Here is a 24,162-nt window from a genome sequence, read left to right as displayed (position 1 = left end):
CAAGTTAATTAACCACAAATTAGACGTCTTAGGCTACGGGGAATTTTGTATAGTGTAATCTATTTTGAAGTGTTTGCTCAGTGGAATTCCTGGAGAACCGGTTGGTTGAATTTCAAATGTTATCTAATTGATTAGGGCTTAATTTGTGAATATCCAACAGTTGTGAAGAAAGTCTAGGTGAACATATTCTCATCATCTGATTACATTTCTATCTTGAAAATGTTTTATCAATATAAAAACAAAATTATTATCTTTTAGTGTACATCACTATTGATTCGGGTAATTGTTAAATAGTTAAAACCAAATATCTCGTTATTTAACTTATTTCTATTTCTGTTAGTTAATTACACGCAGTTTATAATCTTGAATTGAGTTGAACTGTCCTTGGATCGATCTAGGATTTTACCGTTTACTATAATGCTACACGATCAGGTACACTGCCTATGAGTGTGTAAACTTTAATAACCGGTAATTTTCTAGTTCAATTTTATATGTACAATTTTCCAGTTGTGTATTTGAGTCTTGTGTGATTTTCTTTCTAGTTTATGATTCGTTGTTATTTGTATGCTTTTAGTTTTTATTCTGTTTAGTGTTGGTGCGCGTATATGTTTGTTAGTTGTGTTTTGAAGATTACACTTGATGTATGTTAATCATGCCTAAATCTAAATTAGCAGCTTTAGAATTAGACTTGAGTACTTAATTTGGGAAAAGATGTGTTGATCGTTTGTTTTAACTCCAATAACTGTGCAAACCCCATTCGAAATCTGGATTCCAAGGGCGTAACAAAATGATTAGATTAACCTCACTTGATTAGATCGAATGAGTTAATATCTTAAGTGTTGATGAACTCCTATATCGACCGGAATCTTAATCAGAGTTGTATTTTGATTGAACATTATTACAGTATGATTTCAGCAGAGTAACAGTACGTTTCCATTATGTTGTAATGAATGACCCATGGGTAGTATTTATAGATGATTCTAAATAGTTTGTTAGAGGAAATGCTGATGTGGCATATGCCCCTTTCATAATTGTAACAAACTTTACCTGATTCGTGGGCTAACGTCACCTGTTCCTTTTATTGGCATAATAAACAAATCCTAACAAACTTTTCTAGATTCGTGAGTTGACGTGGCATACGATCCATTTGTCTGTTTGTTCTGGGACCATGTGTTTGTTCCGGGAGCAAATGCCTTTTCCATGACCGTGCTTTGTTCTGGGACTGTGTGATTACCCCGGAATGGTATGGTTATTCTAGAAAGGTGTGGTTATTCTGGAATGGTGTGTTTATTTCGGAATGGTGTGGTTATTTCGGAATGGTGTGGTTATTACGGAATGATGTGCCGGATCCGTCTATGATGTGAGGGATGAACGTCACACCTTTGGTTAGGTAAAAGGATTTACATATGAGTATTGTCTAATATTTATCCAAGTGCTTCTTTGCGGTACCCTCCTGACCAGGTAAGGTTATAGCTGGTTCATACGTTCGTACTATTCTTATAGAGGTTACCAGGCGGCTAGCGTATTTGGCTAAGTATACCTTCATGTGGAAATATGATCTATAACCTCTTGGTACTTCGTTTCCAGGTGGGTGAGGCCGGTATCCGGCGTACTTGTCTGGGTAAGATGGGCTTATGTAAAGTCACAATCGGCTTCTATCCGAGATATTTTTCCCGGATGCATATTCGGTTAGTCTTCTGGCCTGTTTGTTTCTCCTAGACCAACATGCCGGTTTAATTCCGGACAGAAATTTGACAAATGGAAAGTCGTATTGAAAATATGACTTTTTGATACGGATTTAGTTATGCGTATCATCAAGTCCCCCCAGTTTGGTGATGCTAGCCGGAACGGCTGCGTTACCAAACTTAAAAAAATGTGTCCAAATAGCTGATTGGACATTCATTAAATGCGTTTATCTTTTGAAAAGATACTTTTTGCATATATGCCTCTTCTGATGATTATTTTCTCTTTTCAAATTTCGAACCGATTTACAAGGAGTGGCTTTTGCAACTTTTCATCATTGCCCTTTTTAGATACACGTCTTTGATCTCAACCGTTAAATTTAATTTCTTTAAACCTATGAATAACAACTGCTTCCATTCTTCCCATTTTTTACAATCTCCAAACTTTCACACGCTTGTCATTTGCAAAAACTGTAATTTGCAAGAAAAAAGGTAACAGTTTTCTTCCGATCTTCTTGTTTATTTATTATTTTGACTTTTAATTAATGGCGGATATGTCATCTAGGGATTCGGTAGACGTTGATAGTGTCATGAGTCTAGTTTGTCACGAGTATCTTGAAGAGTTGGTAGAAAAGTATCCTTTTCTTGCTGAATATGTTCTGGTAGTTCCTGTGCCCAACCATCAAGCCCATAAACCTCCACTAAACATGGTGACCATGTATGGTGCAACCATTACGGGTACCTATTCGGAGCTTATGTATCAATTTTTTGAGCATTTTAGAGTAGCTCCTGCCCATCTACATCGACATGCTTACTAGAAGTTAGTTATGTGGGAAATATACTTCAATTATCATAATATACTTCCCACCATTAGCATGTTTCATTATTATTTTATTGTGTCAAAATCGGAGGTGGGTTGGTTTAGGATCAAACGAAGAGGTTTCTTTTGGTTCACCGGTGACATGGATACGTCATAAAGAATGGTGTGAATCATTCTTATTTGTTGATAGAAAGAAGTTACATGTTCGTTTTGTTGCCTTGTGCGAATGGGCTGTGAAGGTGAAGAAAGGAGCTAATAGGGTTCCTTTATTGAATGATGTCAAGAAGGCATGTGTGTCAGCTATCAAGAGCTTCTGACTCCCCCAACGCCCGTATCAGAGCCCATGCTTGTGATGGGCGGAGTGAGCACAAAATGACCGGATCATAGCTTTAAGCCTGTCATTCATTTCAATGGAGAAGGTGGGGACTGATCCTAGCCAATTTTATTAGACTGCTAGCTTTACCAGCGGTAGGAGGGTTAAAAGACGGTGCAAACAATCTTTAAGCTTCCATATTGTGTTTATGTTAACTTTATGTGTTTGTTTTAGCAGTGATAGAGTCAACAATGCTATAGCATTTGGAGACCTTGATCTACTGGAGTTTGGCAAGGCTACTGTCAATCCAGGATCTGAGCCAGAAGTTGTTCCTCCAGACTTGGAACGCAATGCCGGTGATGCTTGCGACCTAAAACTTCCTCAACCAACTGTTCCTGACGATCAGTCGACCGTGATAATCTTCTCCAATTGAGGGCCAAGAAAGCTAAAGTTATTGGTCACGGTTTATAATTGCATTATTGTCCGTCATAATAAACATTGCATAGTGACTGGTGTTTGTATCATATTTTTGTAGCTGCAGTGGGTTCTTCTGCTGGTGATGGAGTGGAGGTGTCATTTACACAATTATTATTGAAGATGAGGAGGGAGGTGCTCCTTACAGGTTTACTTTTGAGTAGCTTGATGATCCGACATTTGACCTGTCCATTACTGAGAATCTCATACGGGCATTCTCTCAATTAGAGTTGAACTATGATGGCTATAAGGATGCTTTGGAAAAAGGATCCTTTCCTGCAGTTCTACAGGCTTTTGCTGCTCTTCCACGGAATATGTAAAAGGTTTCCCGTGCTCGAGCACTTATGGCGTTCAACATCACTGTTTTATATATAGTCTTTCCCGGGAGGATGAGGCAGATATAGCCTAAAAGGCTATTGTTAATGACCTCCAGCTGAAGCTAAAGACTGCCGAGGATTTGGTGGAGGATCTCCACCGTCAGCTATCCGAGAAGCTGTCAGAAAACGATAAGGAAATAGCATATGCTGCTGCCCTTAAGGATGCTGCAATGGCTAAGTGCACACGCCTGCAGAGTGCTTTGCTCTCCATGCTGATGAAAGGTGTCAACTCCGGCATTGTGAAGGGGCCTTTTGACACCTATTTGAAGGATTTTTCTTTGGCGAGTGTGCTGCAGGTGGTGCGCTTAATGCAGAGGCACCACCTTGGGAGTGCTGTCGCTCTTCATCCGGATATTAACGGGAGGGTGAACTCAGATGCTTTTCGGAAGCTCAAGGTGGAAGATCAGGCCTTGTCGGAGATCAAGTTTGCAGGTTTTGAGGAGGTTTGTGCCTCGGATGGTGTAACCGTGCATCAGTTGTTATATTACAAATTTGAATGAATTGTAATGAAAATATTACGTAGACAGGTTTTTGGTAAGGAAACTACATATTTGACTTTATATGCTTGCATTACACTTGTATGTGTACATTGTGATGATTGTTGTCTTTGTTTGAACTAGTTCATGTCTTCGTATGTAGATTTAGACTATATTTGTATTAGCTTTGGCGTGTACACTATGCAGTCACATATGTTGGTAGACGGTTACTTTGATGTGAACAATGTTGTTGGTAACAAACGACTTATTAGAATCTGAAAAACATTTCATTTATCTATTAATCAACATACAAGCTTTCTTATTTAAAAAGAAAAAACATAGATATCAAGGTTTTCCAGGTTGAAGTGATCTGTTTCACCTAGGATAACCGTCTAAACTTCAGTGTGACTTCTAGCCACTATTGTGCACTTTTGCTGGCATACGGTCTTGATTAAAGCTCTCAAAATTCTCTAGCTTGGAACGTTTTGTTTTCCAATACAGATAGTTGTCCACTGCTTTTGTTGCCCTCTTGAATTTTTCTGTCCATTTTGATTGGTCATCATTGTTATCATTGTCCCGGCCTGCTATATTGAGTTTCCCTCGGGTTTTCTTTCGGGAGGGGTGGGTGTCCGGTTCAAGGTAGGTTAACCTTTTAAGGACAGATACATGTTCTTCCTCCAGGACCTGTTGTCTTCTGCCTACTCCAACGTACCATTCTCTATCTTTTGTCAATGCTCCCGGGAAAGGTTTACAGGTGGACTTGAACATTTCCACACCTTGTCGGGTTGGGAATTTTAGTAAACCATGTGCAGTAGAGCAACGGAACCGAACTTTTAAAAAAACTTTCTTCCCAAGATAACATTCGTTGCCGTGACGAACTGAACGACATAGAATTCTATGACTTCACTTCGAATGTAGGAATGGGCTCCCAGTGTGACTGTTGCCTTAGGCTTTTCATAGGTTTTTTGGTGGATCCAGTGAATCCTAAGATGATAGCACTTGATTGTCTCATTTTCCTTCCAACACACCTTGGGAGTTGGGAAAGACAATGAGTGTACAGGATATCAGCCACACTTTCTGTATAGGTCTAAATTTCTTGTACCCGAAAACCTTTGATTAAACCTTCTACCACGATTAGCTCTACCTGGGACTTTATTGCTACCAACCTGGGAAAAGAGATCTCAACATCCATCTAGGTGTTACCCGTGAGCTGTTCATTTTCGTCCACAATGATCATGTTTATTACCACTTTGTTTGTAACACCCCATATTTTCAAGTGAGTAACGACGTTTCAGATGTCCTCGTTAAAAGTGCCACTGAAAAGATGAAAAGTGCCACTAAAGCTGGGATGCATTCAAAAGTGCCACTAAGGAATGACGTTGTCACAAAAAGGATCGACTTTCTTATTTAGGAACAACGTTCCATTGCAGGAACTACGTTCCATTGCAGGAACGACGTTCTTGTGTCTGGGCTGTCTTTTAAACCCATTTTAAAGGGTTCAAGTGGGGGCAATTGTGTCTTTTCACTAGTGGACGACCATATAGCTAGTGAACCAGTTTTAGATTCACTTTAATTTCATTTTCACATCCACTAAACACTTCCATCTATATTAGAGTTAGAAACCCATTTCTTGAGAGAGAAAGCTTGATTTGGGGGAGAAGAAGGTTGAATCTCACCAGAGTGCAAGAGTTAACCTTGTTCATCTTGTTTCTAGCTATCTTGTAATACTAGTGGTAAGCCCTAACTCCGATTCTCATCCAATTTGATGTTAGGGTTTGAAATTGCATGTTTTTGATAAAACCCATCTAGCTCACAAATGAGTGTTTGAAGCTAGTTGTGGGTGTGGTTGACCCTTATTGGTGGGTTTTGGGTTGAAAAATGTTTTGGCCATGTATAGACTTGCATTTGGGCATAATCACTAGTATTAGAAATTTTTTTGATGAATGGAACCCAATGGGTGTCTTTGGAAGTTGATTTTTGGTGTAAAACCAATTTGGGTCAAAATGAGTCATTTGGGTGAATTGGGTCTTAAAGTACTCCTAGTACTTGACCATGTGTTGTGTTTGGATGAGTTTAGGACCAAACCACTAGCCATTAGTGATTTGGGGGTGTTTGGGTCTTGTTTAACCTTGATTTTGGTTAGGGTGCAATTTGGGTCAAATTAGCATTTGGGGATTTATGGGTTAAGCTACTAGTGTTTATAGCTTGATGTTGTGAATTATGGTAGGTAACTCGCTTTTAGAGCAACCTTGAAGTCCTGGCTTGGTTATTGACTCATTTAGTTGTTCAAGGTGAGTGAAGTATTTATATGTATGTATATATAGATTGTTTGCTTGTATTGCGTTATGGTGAGTGACACCAATTGTAAGGTTCACTCTTCGTGGCCATTTGGTGCAAGGTGGTGAGTGTTACCCGTAAGGTCTCACTCTTCGCGACTACGTTTGTGAATGTAGTTGTGGAGAGTGTTATTCACTCTTCAGCGGCCACACATTGTTTAGGGATGTGGTGAGTGTCCCTCAATGAATACACTCTTAAGTGACCACGTTCGTGTGTACTTAGCAGTGCCATCCGGATGGTGCCTTCACGGCCATGTGCACTTGTTTGGTAGTGTTAATTCATTTGATGACTAACACTATTTTTCATGGTTAACCATATTGATATGTTGTAGCGTAATGCGTCGTTTTGGATTTATATTGCTTGTGATGCTAGCTTGTATGCGGATATTTGTGTAAGTGGTGGAAGTAAAGGATTTAGGTATGTATGCATATAAGTATTGCACTAATTAAGCATTATATACTTACTCCTTCATTGTTTAATTTTTTAGATTGTGGCACAACGAAGGATAAGGGTAAGGGTAAGGGATTGTCTTAACTTGCATGCGGTGGATTTTTAGAAGGCGCTTTTTGGTAATGGTCCCGACGGTCATGCTCACTATTTGGTCGTTTTGGTTAAGCAATTGGTTAAACCTATGGGTCTTGTGTACCCGATGATGTAAACTCATAACTTGCATTTTGAAACTTATGTTAACATTTGAGCAAGTAATGTACTCAATCTTGTGTTGTGGTGGTTATTATTAATGTTTCAAAAAAAAAGTGTGTCATATTTTTACAAGTTAATTGTTAAATCAGTTTGGGGATCGTTAAAAGTGGTATCATAGTAACCTAAGGGATCTTGGTTGCCTCGGGATGGGTGCCTAGACTTAGGTTGAATGGACGTTTATGCATGACTTGTCTGGTTACGGGACCACGGGATGGTTGTAGGCACTTTAGTGCTTGTGGTTGTTTATTTATGTGCATTTGGTTAACATCAAGTGAGATTGTCGTTGTATCAAGGAGTTTGAAAGGATGTGAAATTTATTAATGATTGGCCACCATTAGTACGCTTGCACGTCGTGTCAAACGAATGAAGTACAACAAGCATCAAGCAAGATGGAGTCGTTAAGCGCGTGTGTGTGTGTGGTGTATCCTTATCATGATCTAATCTGTAACATCCGTGTTACATCCGTCCCACATCGGTTGGAGAGGGGAACGAAGCATGCCTTATAAGGGTGTGGAGATCTTTCCTAGCATGACGCGTTTTGGGACCACAAGCGCAGCAGATCCCATGAGAATTCTGCAGTTAAGCGTGCTCATGCAAGAGTACTACCAGGATGGGTGACCTCCTGGGAAAGTGCTCGTCGTGTGTGGTTGCCAAGAAAAATCTGTGCGCCTACGGGGAACGTGTTACCTGGGATGTTACATTATCTATTTAAAATTATAGAATGAGGACACGAAGTGGAGTGGATCATGAGGGTCCAAATCATGGGGGTGATACTAATAATGATGATCTTACGACCATGATTGAGGCTGCTCTTGATAGTTATTCGGCGGTGTTCACTGGGAAGGTGAGGGAGATATTTCAACAAACGGTGGATGAACAAATCACCGATCTCATAAATGAACGTGTGAGTGAGGCGGTGAAAGAGGACTTCGAAAAGAGGTTTTCGATGCCTCAAGTCGAGAGTGGTGCCAATGAGGGGTTCCTTAATCATGGTATTCCCGACAACAATAATGGGAGGGGGTTTAGTTACAAGGACATAAAGCTAACTAAGCCTCCGATCTTTGAAGGGAATTCCGATCCTCTCATAAGCACTAGGTGGATATCCAACGTTGAAGGGTGTTTCCGGGTAAGCGAGTGCCCACCCGACAAGAAGACAAGGCTTGCTATGATCCTACTTAGGAGTGCAGCCAAGACTTGGTTTGATGATAAAATTTTAGTGATGGGTGAAGGGCCTTTTATGAGTATGTCTTGGGATGATTTCAAGACTGAGTTCTTTTTGGAGTATCGCACTCAAGCCTCTCTTACCCGAATTCAGAATAAGTTGCGAAATTTGAGACAAGGGTCGATGGACTCAAACACTCTAAAGCCTACTTTTCTTGCTATGGTAAGGTTTTTCCCCGAGTATAATGGGAATGAAAATATGTTGATGAAAGACTTCCTTAACACCTTGAATGATGATATGCGTAAGAAGATTATTCTTGGTCACGTTAAGTCTTTCTCCGAGTTATTTAATGTTGGCAAGGGCTTTGAGTCCGATGTTCCGAAGGTGAGTGATGCTTCTTTTAATAAGAGGAATTTTGAGGCTAGTAATGCTTCGGGCAAAAAGGCAAAAAGTGGGTATGAAAGTGTCGGAATGTGAAGAAAGGGGGACCGGGAGGTTACACTCCTACTTGTTTCAATTGTGGCCAAAAGGGGTACTATTCTCTTGATTGTACCAACCCTCCTTCTAGTAAGATCACTTGATTTAATTTCCGAAAAGAGGGTCACCGGAAGTCCGAGTGTCCCGAGTTGATTATAGGTGATAAATGCTATGACAACACCAAACGGTTAGAAAAGACGGCGAGGCCTGCAAGGGTCCGAAATTTCTTGATGACTACCGATGATGCTAAGAAGTCCAACGATGTGGTTTCAGGTACTTTCTTGGTTAATTCTAAGCCCGCGTAAGGAGAAGTTGTATGGCGAAATTCTCCAAGTGTGAATTTTGGTTAAGGGAAGTGCAATTCCTTGGCCATATTGTGAATCACGAGGGGATTAAAGTGGATCTGTGGAAAGTTGAAGCGGTTAAGAGTTAGGAACGACCGACTACACCTACGAAAGTCTGAAGTTTTCTCGGATTGGCCGGTTATTATTTTCGGTTTATTCAAGGTTTTTCAAAGATTGCTTCCTCCTTTAAGCTAACTTGGAAGAATGTGAAGTTCGAATGGGGTGATGTGCAAGAAAATGCTTTTCATTTATTGAAGAGCAAGTTGTGTCAAGCTCCGGTGTTAGTGTTACCGGAAGGGGTGGAAGACATGGTGGTGTATTGTGATGCCTTGATTAGTGGGCTCGGTTGTGCTCTTATGCAAAGGGGTAAGGTGATCTCTTATGCATCGAGACAACTAAAAGAGCACGAAAAGAACTACCCGACTCATGATCTTGAGTTGGCAGTGGTGGTCCATTTGTTGACAATTTGGTGCCATTATCTTTATGGTGTGAAGTGTACGGTTTATTCGAATCACAAGAATTTAAAGTACTTCTTTGATCAATGCGATTTAAACAACCGTTAGCGTCGATGGTTGGATTTGTTGAAGGATTATGATCTTGAGATACTTTACCACCCGGGTAAAGCTAATGTGATTGCGGATGCGTTAAGCTGGAAGAACCAAGTTCCAAGTTTGCAAGTAAAATCATTGCGATCGATTCTTTCAAATGATTTCTCGCGAAACTCGGTGAGGTTCAAATTGAGGCGTTTGTTAATTTTATGTGTGAAGAGTGAATTCAAGGGCAAACGGAGTCGATTATCCTAAGCTCGCACTGGTTTTTATGTTTTCAAGGCCGGGTGTGGGTTCCAAAATTGGGTGACACCGTACGGTGCTATCGATGAGGCGCTCGAAATATTCTATTCATCCGGGTGCTACAAAGATGTATCTTGACTTGAAGAAAGAATATTGGTGGCCCGGTATAAAGCGTGATGTGGTTAAGTATGTTGAGCAATGTGTTACTTGCTTGAAAGTTAAGGCCGAGCATCAAAAGCCTTACGGTATGATGCAACCGTTAGAGACCCCGAAGTGGAAGCGGGAACATCTTACCGTTGATTTTATTACTAAGTTGCCAAAACGACGAGAACCCAATATGATACAGTTTGGGTAATCGTTGATCGGTTGATGAAAAGTGCCTTATTTCTCCCAATAAGCGAGGCGATTTCGTCGAAGATTTTGGCAAGGTTGTTTATTAAAGGAGTGATTTCGAGACACGGGGTACCGGTGTCTATTATTTCGGATCGAGATATGCATTTTACTTCTCAATTTTTGGGTAAGTTTCATACCGAAATGGGTACGCAAGTGAAATCGAGCACCGCCTTTCATCCTCAAACGGACGGTCAAAGCGAGAGGACCATCCAAACCTTGGAGGATATGCTTCGGGCGTGTGATTTTAATGGAAGCTGGGACAAGCATTTTCCATTAGTGGAGTTCTCGTATAATAATAGCTACCATGCTAGTATCGAAATGCCACCGTATGAGATGCTTTATGGATAACAATGTCGAACCCCAATTTTGTTGGGGTGAGGTGGGTGAAAAGGAAGTTGGTGGTACTGAAGTGGTCTTGAGATGAACCAAAAGATTGATGTGATTCGTGCTCGTGACAAAAGTCGTATGAGGATAAACGTAGGCGACCGATTTAGTTTAATGAAGGCGATGCGGTGATGCTTAAGGTGTCGCCGTGGAAGGGTGTAATTAGGTTCCGAAAGCGGGGAAAACTTGCTCCTCGATTTATTGGACCTTTTAAAGTATTGGCACATGTTGGTGAAGTTGCTTATCCTTTGGAGTTGCCCCAAGAGCTCGCGGGAATCAATAACACATTCCATGTTTCCTTTCTTCGCAAGTGTCTTGCGGATGACTCGATGTGGGTACCGTTGAACGTGATTACTCTAAATAACAAACTAGAGTATGTGGAAGATCCGATTTCTATTCTTGATGAAAAGGTTAAAGAGATTCGGAGTAAGAGGATTCGGACTTATAAGGTACAATGGTGTCACCGAAAGGGGTCCGACTGTACTTGAGAATCCGAGGAATTTGTGATGGAGAATTTACCTTCGTTACATGTTGCGTGGATTGCGGGGATGCGATTGAGGTCAAGCGGGGGAGAGTTGTAACACCCCATATTTTTAGGTGTGTAATGATGTTTCAGATGTCGTCGGCAAAAGTGCCACTAAAAAGCTAAAAAGTGCCACTAAAGCTGGGATGCATTCAAAAGTGCCACTAAGAATGAGCTAAAGGAATGATGTTCTTATTTAGAAATGACGTTCCATTTGCAGAAATGACGTTCTTGTGTCTGGGCTGTGTTTTAAACCCATTTTAAAGGGTTCTAGTGGGGGCAATTGTGTCTTTTCACTAGTGGACGACCATATAGCTAGTAAACTAGTTTCAGATTCACTTTAATTTCATTTTCACATCACCAAACACTTCCATCTATCCTAGTGTGAGAAACCCATTTATTGAGAGAGAAAGCTTGATTTGGGGGAGAAGAAGGTTGAATCTCACCAAAGTGCAAGAGTTAACCTTGTTCATCTTATTTCTAGCTATCTTGTGATACTAGTGGTAAGTCCTAACTCTGATTCTCATCCAATTTGATGTTAGGATTTGGACTAGCATGTTTTTGATAAAAACACATCTAGCTCACAAATGGGTGTTTGAAGCTAGTTGTGGGTGTGGTTCACCCTTGTTGGTGGGTTTTGGGTTGGAAAACATTTTGGCTGTGTGTAGACTTGCATTTCATCATAATCAACAGTATTATTGATTTTGTTGATGAATGGAACCCAAATGGGTGTCTTTGAAAGTTGATTTTGGGTGTAAATCCAATTTGGGTCAAAATGAGTCATTTAGGTGAATTGGGTCTTGAAGTGCTCCTAGCACTTGACCATGTGTTGTGTTTAGATGAGTTTGGGACTAAACCCCTAGCTATTAGTGATTTGGGGGTATTTGGGTCTTGTTTGACCTAGTTGGTGGTTAGAGTGCAATTTGGGTCAAATTATCACTTGGGGATTTATGGGTCAAGCTACTAGTGTGTATAGCTTGATGTTGTGAATTATGCTAGGTAACTCGATTTTGGGACAATCTTGAAGTCCTAGCTTGGTTATTGACTCATCTAGTTGTTCAAGGTGAGTGGAGTATTTATATGTATGTATATATAGTTGTTTGCTTGTATTGCGTTATGGCGAGTGACACCGATTGTAAGGTTCACTCTTTGTATGCATTTGGTGCAAGGTGGTGAGTGTTACCCATAAGGTGTCACTCTTCGCGACTACGTTTGTGAATGTAGGTGTGGCGAGAGTTATTCACTCTTCGGCGGCAAACATTGTTTAGGGATGTGGTGAGTGTTGTAGTGACCCGAACTTTTCCATGTTTATATATATTAATTGAGATTGATATTTACATGATTAAATGTTTCCAACATGTTAAGCAATCAAACTTGTTAAGACTTGATTAATTGAAATATGTTTCATATAGACAATTGACCACCCAAGTTGACCGGTGATTCACGAACGTTAAAACTTGTAAAAACTATATGATGACATATAATGGATATATATATATATAGTTAACATGATACTATGATAAGTAAACATATCATTAAGTATATTAACAATGAACTACATATGTAAAAACAAGACTACCAACTTAATGATTTTTAAACGAGACATATATGTAACGATTATCGTTGTAAAGACATTTAATGTATATATATCATATTAAGAGATATTCATACATGATAATATCATGATAATATAATAATTTAAAATCTCATTTGATATTATAAACATTGGGTTAACAACATTTAACAAGATCGTTAACATAAAGGTTTCAAAACAACACTTACATGTAACGACTAACGATGACTTAACGACTCAGTTAAAATGTATATACATGTAGTGTTTTAATATGTATTTATACACTTTTGAAAGACTTCAATACACTTATCAAAATACTTCTACTTAACAAAAATGCTTACAATTACATCCTCGTTCAGTTTCATCAACAATTCTACTCGTATGCACCCGTATTCGTACTCGTACAATACACAGCTTTTAGATGTATGTACTATTGGTATATACACTCCAATGATCAGATCTTAGCAGCCCATGTGAGTCACCTAACACATGTGGGAACCATCATTTGGAAACTAGCATGAAATATTTCATAAAATTACAAAAACATGAGTAATCATTCATGACTTATTTACATGAAAACAAAATTACATATCCTTTATATCTAATCCACACACCAACGACCAAAAACACCTACAAACACTTTCATTCTTCAATTTTCTTCATCTAATTGATCTCTCTCAAGTTCTATCTTCAAGTTCTAAGTGTTCTTCATAAATTCCAAAAGTTCTAGTTTCATAAAATCAAGAATACTTTCAAGTTTGCTAGCTCACTTCCAATCTTGTAAGGTGATCATCCAACCTCAAGAAATCTTTGTTTCTTACAGTAGGTTATCATTCTAATACAAGGTAATAATCATATTCAAACTTTGGTTCAATTTCTATAACTATAACAATCTTATTTCAAGTGATGATCTTACTTGAACTTGTTTTCGTGTCATGATTCTGCTTCAAGAACTTCGAGCCATCCAAGGATCCATTGAAGCTAGATCCATTTTTCACTTTTCCAGTAGGTTTATCCAAGGAACTTAAGGTAGTAATGATGTTCATAACATCATTCGATTCATACATATAAAGCTATCTTATTCGAAGGTTTAAACTTGTAATCACTAGAACATAGTTTAGTTAATTCTAAACTTGTTCGCAAACAAAAGTTAATCCTTCTAACTTGACTTTTAAAATAAACTAAACACATGTTCTATATCTATATGATATGCTAACTTAATGATTTAAAACCTGGAAACACGAAAAACACCGTAAAACCGGATTTACGCCGTCGTAGTAACACCGCGGGCTGTTTTGGGTTAGTTAATTAAAAACTATGATAAACTTTGATTTTAAAGTTGTTATTCTGAGAAAATGATTTTTATTATGAACATGAAACTATATCCAAAAATTATGATTAAACTCAAAGTGGAAGTATGTTTTCTAAAATGGTCATCTAGACGTCGTTCTTTCGACTGAAATGACTACCTTTACAAAAACGACTTGTAACTTATTTTTCCGACTATAAACCTATACTTTTCTGTTTAGATTCATAAAATAGAGTTCAATATGAAACCATAGCAATTTGATTCACTCAAAACGGATTTAAAATGAAGAAGTTATGGGTAAAACAAGATTGGATAATTTTTCTCATTTTAGCTACGTGAAAATTGGTAACAAATCTATTCCAACCATAACTTAATCAACTTGTATTGTATATTATGTAATCTTGAGATACCATAGACACGTATACAATGTTTCGACCTATCATGTCGACACATCTATATATATTTCGGAACAACCATAGACACTCTATATGTGAATGTTGGAGTTAGCTATACAGGGTTGAGGTTGATTCCAAAATATATATAGTTTGAGTTGTGATCAATACTGAGATACGTATACACTGGGTCGTGGATTGATTCAGGATAATATTTATCGATTTATTTCTGTACATCTAACTGTGGACAACTAGTTGTAGGTTACTAACGAGGACAGCTGACTTAATAAACTTAAAACATCAAAATATATTAAAAGTGTTGTAAATATATTTTGAACATACTTTGATATATATGTATATATTGTTATAGGTTCGTGAATCAACCAGTGGCCAAGTCTTACTTCCCGACGAAGTAAAAATCTGTGAAAGTGAGTTATAGTCCCACTTTTAAAATCTAATATTTTTGGGATGAGAATACATGCAGGTTTTATAAATGATTTACAAAATAGACACAAGTACGTGAAACTACATTCTATGGTTGAATTATCGAAATCGAATATGTCCCTTTTTATTAAGTCTGGTAATCTAAGAATTAGGGAACAGACACCCTAATTGACGCGAATCCTAAAGATAGATCTATTGGGCCTAACAAACCCCATCCAAAGTACCGGATGCTTTAGTACTTCGAAATTTATATCATATCCGAAGGGTGTCCCGGAATGATGGGGATATTCTTATATATGCATCTTGTTAATGTCGGTTACCAGGTGTTCACCATATGAATGATTTTTATCTCTATGTATGGGATGTGTATTGAAATATGAAATCTTGTGGTCTATTGTTACGATTTGATATATATAGGTTAAACCTATAACTCACCAACATTTTTGTTGACGTTTAAAGCATGTTTATTCTCAGGTGAATATTAAGAGCTTCCGCTGTTGCATACTAAAATAAGGACAAGATTTGGAGTCCATGTTTGTATGAAATTGTGTAAAAGCTGCATTCAAGAAACTGATTTCGATGTAACATATTTGTATTGTAAACCATTATGTAATGGTCGTGTGTAAACATGATATTTTAGATTATCATTATTTGATAATCTACGTAAAGCTTTTTAAACCTTTATTTATGAAATAAAGGTTATGGTTTGTTTTAAAAATGAATGCAGTCTTTGAAAAACGTCTCATATAGAGGTCAAAACCTCGCAACGAAATCAATTAATATGGAACGTTTTTAATCAATAAGAACGGGACATTTCAGTTGGTATCCGAGCGTTGGTCTTAGAGAACCAGAATTTTGCATTAGTGTGTCTTATCGAGTTTGTTAGGATGCATTAGTGAGTCTGGACTTCGACTGTGTTTACTTGAAAAATGATTGCTTAACAAATTTTGTTGGAAACTATATATTTTTAACATGTGAATATTATGTGATATATTAATCTCTTAACGCGTTTGATATTATGTGATAGATGTCTACCTCTAGAACAAGTCCCATTGACTCACCTAATAATAATGAAGAGTCAAATGTAAATTGGAATGATTCGTGGACTGATTCACAAGTTCCCGAAGAGGAACCGGAAGAAGAGTCGGAACCGGAAGAAGAATCGGAACCGGAAGAAGAATCGGAACCGGATGAAGAAATAGAACCGGTGGGGGAAATAATAAAACGGTTAAGTAAAAGAAAATCCTCAACCAACCGACCAAGGTTAATTATGGTCAATGGTGTTTCCGCCAAGGAAGCAAAATATTGGGAGGATTACCAATTCTCCGATGAATCGGATTCCGACGAGAATTCCGATGATGTTATAGAAATTACCCCAACTGAATTTAAAAAGGCAAAAGAAAATAATAAGGGAAAGGGCATAAAAATAGAGAAATCTAATTCCAACCCCGATGAACTTTATATGTATCGTCAACGCCCGAAGTCCTTAAGTTGTAACAATGACCCGGGAACCTCTAAACCACCAGGTTTTTCTAAACCAATGTGGACAACGACGGCTCGTATTAGGGGAACATCATATATCCCTAGAAACTTGGCAAAACGAACCAAAACCGAAGAAGAAGAAACGAGCTAGTCGGAATAAGATAGTTGTATTCGTGTGGTGTAATATATGTAATATAGTGTTCTTATGCTTTATGATATATGTAAAAATTGCTTGTATTAATAAGTATTTTTTTTTATGAATCTAACTCTTGTCTATTTTACAGTTTAAAAACACAAAATGGATAGACAACCCAATATTTTAAGAGACCTACCCGGAGACATGATTGATGAAATCTTGTCTAGAGTCGGCCAGAATTCTTCGGCACAACTATTTAAGGCGAGATCAGTTTGTAAGACATTCGAAGAACGTTCCAAGAATGTCTTGGTTTATAAGAGACTTTCGTTTGAAAGATGGGGGATATCACATTGGGAAACCCATAAGTTACGATGTGTTTACTTTGACGCATATATTGCGGGGAACCCAAATGCTATTTTACGTAACGGGTTAAGAAATTATTTTGACTCAATATATCCGAATATTGGACTTCGTGATTTAGAAAAAGCGGCTAACATGCAACATAAAGAAGCATGTTATGCTTACGGATTAGTAATGTTTGCTTCTCACCAAAGTGAGAACAAGAACATCGGGCTACAACTATTAAACAAAACGTTTCCACAAGTGACGGAGTCGGTAATTGGGGTAAGAAATGAGGTTTTTAGATTATTACGGGACTGTTGGACATTACGTAACCCTAGTCCCTTTGATGACGTTACAACACGCTGTCTTATCAACGGCCATAACGGTTATGTTGCACAAGACCAAGGATGGGAAGTAGTCCTAGTAAAACCAGAATGCATGACTTGTTTCTGGACGTATGAATTACGTGTCTTTATTGCCTTTGCTGAACGACTTGTGTACTAGCTAGAATTGTCTTCACAACTATCTTGTATCAAAGTTATTGTGTGCTATATTTCATGCTTTATGTAAAATAAGCGGTATTGTAAGTTTGTAAAATATTGTATAAAAGTTTGAACGCGAAATATTATTATAATCAGTTTTTCATATAGAATTGTAGTAGTTGAATTGTATATTAGCTACTAAGTATGAACTTAATGGGTAGGTACTACCCGAATTTAAACTTATAAAACGCTAATATGAAGAAAAAGCTTTTATAAATGAGTTCATATTATGCTACGAAATACTATTAACTACTCTTAATATTATGTATGATTAACTTGTTCCATTTAACTATTTTGAAGGAAATGGCACCGACTATTCGACACACCGTGAATATGAATGAAGAGGAATTCCGTACTTTTCTAGCTTCAAACATAGCCGCAGTACAGGCTGCGCTACATACCAACAATAACCTTGGATCTAGCAGTACAGGAAATCGTGTAGGATGCACCTACAAAGAATTCACTGCCTGCAAACCTTTGGAATTTGATGGAACCGAAGGACCGATCGGATTGAAACGGTGGACCGAGAAGGTCGAATCGGTGTTTGCCATAAGTAAGTGTACTGAAGAGGACAAAGTAAAGTACGCTACGCATACCTTCACAGGTTCTGCGTTAACATGGTGGAATACCTATCTAGAGCAAGTGGGACAAGACGATGCATACGCACTACCGTGGTTAGCATTCAAGCACTTGATGAACGAGAAGTACCGTCCCAGAACCGAGGTCAATAAGCTCAAGACAGAACTTAGAGGGTTACGAACCCAAGGATTTGATATTACCACGTACGAAAGACGATTCACAGAATTGTGCCTATTGTGTCCGGGAGCATTCGAAGATGAGGAAGAGAAGATCGACGCGTTTGTGAAAGGATTACCGGAAAGAATCCAAGAAGATATAAGTTCACACGAGCCCGCCTCCATACAACAGGCATGTAGAATGGCTCACAAACTCGTGAACCAAATTGAAGAAAGAATTAAAGAACAGACTGCTGAAGAGGCCAATGTGAAGCAAGTCAAAAGAAAGTGGGAGGAAAACGGTGATAAGAATCACCAATACAACAACAACAGCAATTACAACAATAATCGCAACAATTATCCCAACAATCGCAACATCAATCGCAACTACAACAAACGGCCCAACAACAACAACAACAACAACAGCAACTACAACAATCATCCCAACAACAATAATAACCGCAACAACAACAACAATCAGAAGCAGCTATGCCAAAGGTGTGAAAAGAATCACTCGGGGTTCTGCACCAAATTTTGCAACAAGTGTAAAAGAAATGGTCATAGCGCGGCGAAGTGTGAGGTCTACGGACCAGGGGTTAATAGAACGAAAGGAACAAATGGTGTCGGAACGAGTAATGGCGGAGCAAGTAGTGTCGGAGCAAGTTATGCCAATGTAGTTTGTTATAAATGTGGAAAACCAGGCCACATTATTAGAAATTGCCCGAACCAGGAGAACCCGAATGGACAAGGCCGTGGAAGAGTTTTCAATATTAATGCGGCAGAGGCACAGGAAGACCCGGAGCTTGTTACGGGTACGTTTCTTATTGACAATAAATCTGCTTACGTTTTATTTGATTCGGGTGCGGATAGAAGCTATATGAGTAGAGATTTTTGTGCTAAATTAAGTTGTCCATTGACGCCTTTGGATAGTAAATTTTTACTCGAATTAGCAAATGGTAAATTAATTTCAGCAGATAATATATGTCGGAATCGAGAAATTAAACTGGTTAGCGAAACATTTAAGATTGATTTGATACCAGTAGAGTTAGGGAGTTTTGATGTGATAATCGGTATGGACTGGTTGAAAGAAGTGAAAGCGGAGATCGTTTGTTACAAAAATGCAATTCGCATTATACGAGAAAAAGGAAAACCCTTAATGGTGTACGGAGAAAAGGGCAACACGAAGCTACATCTTATTAGTAATTTGAAGGCACAAAAACTAATAAGAAAAGGTTGCTATGCTGTTCTAGCACACGTCGAGAAAGTACAAACTGAAGAAAAGAGCATCAATGATGTTCCCGTCGCAAAAGAATTTCCTGATGTATTTCCGAAAGAATTACCTGGATTACCCCCACATCGATCCGTTGAATTTCAAATAGATCTTGTACCAGGAGCTGCACCAATAGCTCGTGCTCCTTACAGACTCGCACCCAGCGAGATGAAAGAACTACAAAGCCAATTACAAGAACTTTTAGAGCGTGGTTTCATTCGACCAAGCACATCACCGTGGGGAGCTCCTGTTTTGTTTGTCAAGAAGAAAGATGGTACATTCAGGTTGTGTATCGACTACCGAGAGTTGAACAAACTTACCATCAAGAACCGCTACCCACTACCGAGAATCGATGACTTATTTGATCAACTACAAGGCTCGTCTATTTATTCAAAGATTGACTTACGTTCCGGGTATCATCAAATGCGGGTGAAAGAAGATGATATTCCAAAGACTGCTTTCAGAACACGTTACGGTCATTACGAGTTTATGGTCATGCCGTTTGGTTTAACTAATGCACCAGCTGTGTTCATGGACCTTATGAACCGAGTGTGTGGACCATACCTTGACAAGTTTGTCATTGTTTTCATTGATGACATACTTATTTACTCAAAGAATGACCAAGAACACGGTGAACATTTGAGAAAGGTGTTAGAAGTATTGAGGAAGGAAGAATTGTACGCTAAGTTTTCAAAGTGTGCATTTTGGTTGGAAGAAGTTCAATTCCTCGGTCACATAGTGAACAAAGAAGGTATTAAGGTGGATCCGGCAAAGATAGAAACTGTTGAAAAGTGGGAAACCCCGAAAACTCCGAAACACATACGCCAGTTTTTAGGACTAGCTGGTTACTACAGAAGGTTCATCCAAGACTTTTCCAGAATAGCAAAACCCTTGACTGCATTAACGCATAAAGGGAAGAAATTTGAATGGAATGATGAACAAGAGAAAGCGTTTCAGTTATTGAAGAAAAAGCTAACTACGGCACCTATATTGTCATTGCCTGAAGGGAATGATGATTTTGTGATTTATTGTGATGCATCAAAGCAAGGTCTCGGTTGTGTATTAATGCAACGAACGAAGGTGATTGCTTATGCGTCTAGACAATTGAAGATTCACGAACAAAATTATACGACGCATGATTTGGAATTAGGCGCGGTTGTTTTTGCATTAAAGACTTGGAGGCACTACTTATATGGGGTCAAAAGTATTATATATACCGACCACAAAAGTCTTCAACACATATTTAATCAGAAACAACTGAATATGAGGCAGCGTAGGTGGATTGAATTATTGAATGATTACGACTTTGAGATTCGTTACCACCCGGGGAAGGCAAATGTGGTAGCCGATGCCTTGAGCAGGAAGGACAGAGAACCCATTCGAGTAAAATCTATGAATATAATGATTCATAATAACATTACTACTCAAATAAAGGAGGCGCAACAAGGAGTTTTAAAAGAGGGAAATTTAAAGGATGAAATACCCAAAGGATCGGAGAAGCATCTTAATATTCGGGAAGACGGAACCCGGTATAGGGCTGAATGGATTTGGGTACCAAAATTTGGAGATATGAGAGAAATGGTACTTAGAGAAGCTCATAAAACCAGATACTCAATACATCCTGGAACGGGGAAGATGTACAAGGATCTCAAGAAACATTTTTGGTGGCCGGGTATGAAAGCCGATGTTGCTAAATACGTAGGAGAATGTTTGACGTGTTCTAAGGTCAAAGCTGAGCATCAGAAACCATCAGGTCTACTTCAACAACCCGAAATCCCGGAATGGAAATGGGAAAACATTACCATGGATTTCATCACTAAATTGCCAAGGACTGCAAGTGGTTTTGATACTATTTGGGTAATAGTTGACCGTCTCACCAAATCAGCACACTTCTTGCCAATAAGAGAAGATGACAAGATGGAGAAGTTAGCACGACTGTATTTGAAGGAAGTCATCTCCAGACATGGAATACCAATCTCTATTATCTCTGATAGGGATGGCAGATTTATTTCAAGATTCTGGCAGACATTACAGCAAGCATTAGGAACTCGTCTAGACATGAGTACTGCCTATCATCCACAAACTGATGGGTAGAGCGAAAGTACGATACAAACGCTTGAAGACATGCTACGAGCATGTGTTATTGATTTCGGAAACAGTTGGGATCGACATCTACCGTTAGCAGAATTTTCCTACAACAACAGCTACCATTCAAGCATTGAGATGGCGCCGTTTGAAGCACTTTATGGTAGAAAGTACAGGTCTCCGATTTGTTGGAGTGAAGTGGGGGATAGACAGATTACGGGTCCGGAGATTATACAAGAAACTACCGAGAAGATCATCCAAATTCAACAACGGTTGAAAACCGCCCAAAGTCGACAAAAGAGCTACGCTGACATTAAAAGAAAAGATATAGAATTTGAAATTGGAGAGATGGCCATGCTTAAAGTTGCACCTTGGAAAGGCGTTGTTCGATTTGGTAAACGAGGGAAATTAAATCCAAGGTATATTGGACCATTCAAGATTATTGATCGTGTCGGACCAGTAGCTTACCGACTAGAGTTACCTCAACAACTCGCGGCTGTACATAACACTTTCCACGTCTCGAATTTAAAGAAATGTTTTGCTAAAGAAGATCTCACTATTCCGTTAGATGAAATCCAAATCAACGAAAAACTTCAATTCATCGAAGAACCCGTCGAAATAATGGATCGTGAGGTTAAAAGACTTAAGCAAAACAAGATACCAATTATTAAGGTTCAATGGAATGCTCGTAGAGGACCCGAGTTCACCTGTGAGCGTGAAGATCAGATGAAGAAGAAATACCCGCATCTATTTCCAGAAGATTCGTCAACACCTTCAACAGCTTAAAATTTCGGGACGAAATTTATTTAACGGGTAGTTACTGTAGTGACCCGAACTTTTCCATGTTTATATATATTAATTGAGATTGATATTTACATGATTAAATTTTTCCAACATGTTAAGCAATCAAACTTGTTAAGACTTGATTAATTGAAATATGTTTCATATAGACAATTGACCACCCAAGTTGACCGGTGATTCACGAACGTTAAAACTTGTAAAAACTATATGATGACATATAATGGATATATATATATAGTTAACATGATACTATGATAAGTAAACATATCATTAAGTATATTAACAATGAACTACATATGTAAAAACAAGACTACCAACTTAATGATTTTTAAACGAGACATATATGTAACGATTATCGTTGTAAAGACATTTAATGTATATATATATCATATTAAGAGATATTCATACATGATAATATCATGATAATATAATAATTTAAAATCTCATTTGATATTATAAACATTGGGTTAACAACATTTAACAAGATCGTTAACATAAAGGTTTCAAAACAACACTTACATGTAACGACTAACGATGACTTAACGACTCAGTTAAAATGTATATACATGTAGTGTTTTAATATGTATTTATACACTTTTGAAAGACTTCAATACACTTATCAAAATACTTCTACTTAACAAAAATGCTTACAATTACATCCTCGTTCAGTTTCATCAACAATTCTACTCGTATGCACCCGTATTCGTACTCGTACAATACACAGCTTTTAGATGTATGTACTATTGGTATATACACTCCAATGATCAGCTCTTAGCAGCCCATGTGAGTCACCTAACACATGTGGGAACCATCATTTGGCAACTAGCATGAAATATCTCATAAAATTACAAAAATATGAGTAATCATTCATGACTTATTTACATGAAAACAAAATTACATATCCTTTATATCTAATCCATACACCAACGACCAAAAACACCTACAAACACTTTCATTCTTCAATTTTCTTCATCTAATTGATCTCTCTCAAGTTCTATCTTCAAGTTCTAAGTGTTCTTCATAAATTCCAAAAGTTCTAGTTTCATAAAATCAAGAATACTTTCAAGTTTGCTAGCTCACTTCCAATCTTGTAAGGTGATCATCCAACCTCAAGAAATCTTTGTTTCTTACAGTAGGTTATCATTCTAATACAAGGTAATAATCATATTCAAACTTTGGTTCAATTTCTATAACTATAACAATCTTATTTCAAGTGATGATCTTACTTGAACTTGTTTTCGTGTCATGATTCTGCTTCAAGAACTTCGAGCCATCCAAGGATCCATTGAAGCTAGATCCATTTTTCTCTTTTCCAGTAGGTTTATCCAAGGAACTTAAGGTAGTAATGATGTTCATAACATCATTCGATTCATACATATAAAGCTATCTTATTCGAAGGTTTAAACTTGTAATCACTAGAACATAGTTTAGTTAATTCTAAACTTGTTCGCAAACAAAAGTTAATCCTTCTAACTTGACTTTTAAAATCAACTAAACACATGTTCTATATCTATATGATATGCTAACTTAATGATTTAAAACCTGGAAACACGAAAAACACCGTAAAACCGGATTTACGCCGTCGTAGTAACACCGCGGGCTGTTTTGGGTTAGTTAATTAAAAACTATGATAAACTTTGATTTTAAAGTTGTTATTCTGAGAAAATGATTTTTATTATGAACATGAAACTATATCCAAAAATTATGATTAAACTCAAAGTGGAAGTATGTTTTCTAAAATGGTCATCTAGACGTCGTTCTTTCGACTGAAATGACTACCTTTACAAAAACGACTTG

This window comes from Rutidosis leptorrhynchoides, chromosome 6 (genome assembly GCF_046630445.1).
Source record: "Rutidosis leptorrhynchoides isolate AG116_Rl617_1_P2 chromosome 6, CSIRO_AGI_Rlap_v1, whole genome shotgun sequence".
NCBI lineage: Eukaryota > Viridiplantae > Streptophyta > Magnoliopsida > Asterales > Asteraceae > Rutidosis > Rutidosis leptorrhynchoides.
Note: the sequence above shows the minus strand (reverse complement) of the source record.